Raw genomic sequence first — 4,006 nt, forward strand, 5'->3', positions numbered from 1 at the left:
GGGGTTCATGATGGTAGTCCCGAAGAGTACCGCGGCAGCAGCGGTGAAGGAAAGGGGTGGGGGCAGAAGAACCCTGCCCCGTGGCCACAGCATCTCTCCACACGCATCGCGACAGGCAGCCATGCAATCGTGTCATTTTTATTACAGTTATTTCCACCGACCCAAACGCATATCGTCTCTGGGGGGTCCACCACGCTCCTCCTGCCCCCACCCCTCCCCCCTTTCCAGTGCAAGTCGCACGGACTCGGTGCCAGAACGCTCTTCATCCCCTCGTTCAGCCGGAGGAGACCCTCCTCCATGAGGCCATGCAAATCACTCCGGAGCTGCTGAGGGGGCCGACCACCCTCGGCCCCGTCACGAGCCCCTCCCCCTCCCGCCCCTTCTGCCCGCGTTCACATTCGCTTGCAAAACGCGCAAGGGAAAAGATTCTCTACCGGGGGGTTGCAGCCCGGCTGCTGGGGGGGCCCGCCTGGCCGGGCGGAGAGTTCCCCCCTCGGAAAAATGCCTTACATGATGGGGACTGCAGGCGAGGCCGTACGTACCCCCCACCTCACTTTTCCACCCCTCTCCCCTTCCTCTCCAAGTCTGCCAGCCACCCACGTCCCACACAAAACGAGCATTGCGACCCTCTCCCTCTCCCTCTCTCTCTCTTTGCGCCCCCCATACCCTCTCTCCCTTTTCTCTTCGGCCCCTCGAGGCTGGCCCCGATTTCGCAGCAGCGGAGCGCAGTAGGGCCTGGCGCGGGGTGGCGTAGCGCGGCGTAGAGCGCGGCGCAGCGTAGCGCGGGGCGTGGCGGGGCCTGGCGGGGCGTGGCGGGGCGTGGCGGGGGGCCCCAAACTGCCCCTCCTTATCAGCCCAGGACCTACTGCGCCCCGCCCGGAGGCCACGACGGCGCTGCATTCACCCCGTCCCCTCCCCCACCCCCATTGCGCTCCCTCCCCCTCCCCACTCTGCTGCGCCGCGCGCTGCGCTCAGCTCTTGAGAGGCTCATTGCTCCAGAGGATCCGCAGCTCCGGCTCCGCGCCGCGCAGCTCAGCCCTCGAGATGCTGCCGATAACAGCAGCTGCGGAGCACTGCGCAGCTGCAGTGCCCCCCTCCCTTCTCTCCCACAGCCTCTCCACTCCTCCCCCAGGGATATAACGCAGCTCGCACACACACACACACACACACACACACACACACACACACGCACGCACACAGCCGAGGCCCTCCCCCGCGCCGCCGCTCTGAAATGCTGCTGCTCTCTGCCTTGCTCCGCCAGGGGGGCAGGGGGTCCGGGCCGTACTACTCGGTGTCGTGGCGCGCACACAAAGAATCGGGGTCTGTCAGCCACGAGTGTTTCCACTGCTGCTGCTGCTGCTGCTGCTGCCGCTGCTGCTGCTGCCGCCGCTGCTGCTGGTGCCGCTGGCCCCCGCCTGCAACCCTCTCCCACCCTCCCCCTCTCCTGGCGGACGGCGTGCGCGAGGAGAATCAAGAACGGTCTCGTTGCAATGCGTCGCGACGGCTGCCGGTTGGGTGGGGCGGGGGGAAGCAGGCGAGAGGCATAGCGAGGGAAGCGGGAAGGTCGAGCGCGTCAAATCACCGCGAGCGATAAAGAAAATTCATGGAATTCCCGGCGAGATATAGTAGTGCGCGCTCCGAAGGGGGAGCTGATGCTGCTGCTGCTGGGCAGAGCAAGGAGGGGTAAGAGGAAAGTTAGGGTGGAATGGATGAAGAAGACCCCTCGAGCAATGAGTTTGAGTTCGACGCGGAAGGTGGAGCGGAAGAGGAAGAGAGTGTGCAGTTTGGGCCTTGCGCCGGCCTAAACAAGCGACGCGACTGTCACTGTCGCTATTTGGCATATGTGCTTTACGCACAGTGTGTGTGTGTGTGTGTGTGTGTGCAGCAACAATGCTTTAGAGGAATAAAGGGGCTGCTGCTGCTGCTGCTCGGGCAACTGCTCAAGCGGTGCCCCGCTGTGCTCACACACAAAAGCGTGTACACTGCCTCGCCCCGCCACTCCACGGCACACCTCCGACTTGTATATGCCCAGTTATAAGCCCCACCTACAACACACCCGCACGATAAGCCCCTCTCTAATCATCAGCCTCCTCCGTCCCTCTTTTGGGATACCGTTTGTCACGGCGTTACACTCGGTATTCTGCTCGACGTGTATTGTCAGCAGGAGAGCAGGGCGCCCGATCGTTACCGCCGCGGACGCACCGCGCCGCACGCGCGCGGGTGACTGGATGAGAGAGAGTGAGAGAGTAAGAGAGAGAGAGAGAGAGAGAGAGAGAGAGAGAGAGAGAGAGAGAGAGACGACCGGCAGCAGTACAGGTAATTAAACGGAGTGACAGCGCGCGATGGCTTTGTACAGTGCGGCCGGGGCTGCGGCGCGCGCGCGCGTTGGCACGGTGGCACGCCGGCCGGTGCGGCGTTGAGCCGCCGGGGGCCCGGGGGGCTCAGCTCGGCTCAGCCCGGCTCAGCCCGCCCCGCCGCCGCTACTGCTGCATAGCGTTCGGCTGCCCCACCTGCCTACGGCGCCGCCGCGCCACGCCACGCCACGCCACGTCGGCGCTCGCCCACCAAATGAGCCCCTAACAGGCTGTGATTGACACGCGCGCCGGCCGCAGAGCGCAGCGCGCAGCATAGCGCCGCACTGCACGGGTTAATCACACAATTAAAGCGGCCCCGGCCAGCCAGTCAGCGCCCCCCGGGCCCCGGGAGGGGGCGGGTGGCGCCCAAACACCGTGTGTCACCACCTCCTCACCGTTGGTGACCAGCATTACCAGCGACTATAACGCAGTGGGATCACTCTTAGAAACTTAGGATACAGTAAATCGTCCGTGTCCCTTTAATATTTGTCGTAATGGATAGTCCTGTTCGTTCTACTGAAAGCAAGATTTTTTCTCCGATCCATTATTCGGCTGTTTACGGGGGCTGGGCGCCTGTCAGGCTCGGGGTAGGCCACCCCGCAATACACGCGTGCACGGCAGGCCATGTGTTGCCTACCCACCAGGCGCTATGAGGCCGTGCAGAAGCTGAATTTGGCAGGCTCGTTACAGCGAATGGCACTACATACTTACCCGGTGATCCCTCAGCTACGGCGAATATCACTGCAGTATAACATGTAAGTTTCGGTGATCCGTATATGCGCGCCTGCTTCCACAAGTTCACCGCGAAGCTTCGGCGACTTTTGCCGCAGTTTACTGTGCTGCAGGATCACCTGTAACTGTATGGTCAAATCCACCGCATAAACTTTCCCACAATGAAAATGTCAGAATTTTTACCAAAAAAACGTCCGCCCAAATAATATAAACTACGATTTTCCAAAAATATTGTTGGAAACAAATTCCAGTCCCTTTTCTAGAAATTGACATCCAAACTTACACAAAAACTTTCGTTTAATAACGGCATAAATGACAAATTCCAAATAAATTTAATATGTTTGTGAAAAGTTCTTCTTGGGAATTTCCGTCAAGGTCTGCAAATTATGTTTGGATTTCGATTTAAAAAACTGTTTGAGGGGCAAATTTCAAGTTAATTGTTTGGAAATTTCAAGAAACAATAATTTACAGTGGACATATAGGTATGGAAATAATGATGAAACAAAGCACTACGAACGTACCGAAACTTAACTGAACGACAAAACGACTAAGGAAACACAACCACAAAAAGTTGGCATGTGTCTGCGCACGCACGCAGCGCGCGTGCATGTGCACGGCGGGCTGCGCCATGCACGCGGCCGCACGCACGCCCGCCCCGGTGTATACGCCGTTTTGCAGGGGGGAGAGGGGTTGGGGGGGGGTCATTTCCGTGCGCCTGGAGATTAGCTGTCGAGCGCTGCACGACAAACAGCATGTCACCCCGCCTATGGCGCGGCAGCGGGGCGGATCAAAGGGGGATCGAGGGCCTCCGCCAGGCCTCCGCCACCAGGCGGGCCCTTCACCGGAATGGGACCGATGCAGCCAACAAACATGACGTGCCAGAATCATTGCGTCTGCCTCGCCGCGCGTGCCCCCCCCCC

Source organism: Frankliniella occidentalis, unplaced genomic scaffold (genome assembly GCF_000697945.3).
Source record: "Frankliniella occidentalis isolate FOCC.00 unplaced genomic scaffold, Focc_3.1 Scaffold30, whole genome shotgun sequence".
Lineage (NCBI taxonomy): Eukaryota > Metazoa > Arthropoda > Insecta > Thysanoptera > Thripidae > Frankliniella > Frankliniella occidentalis.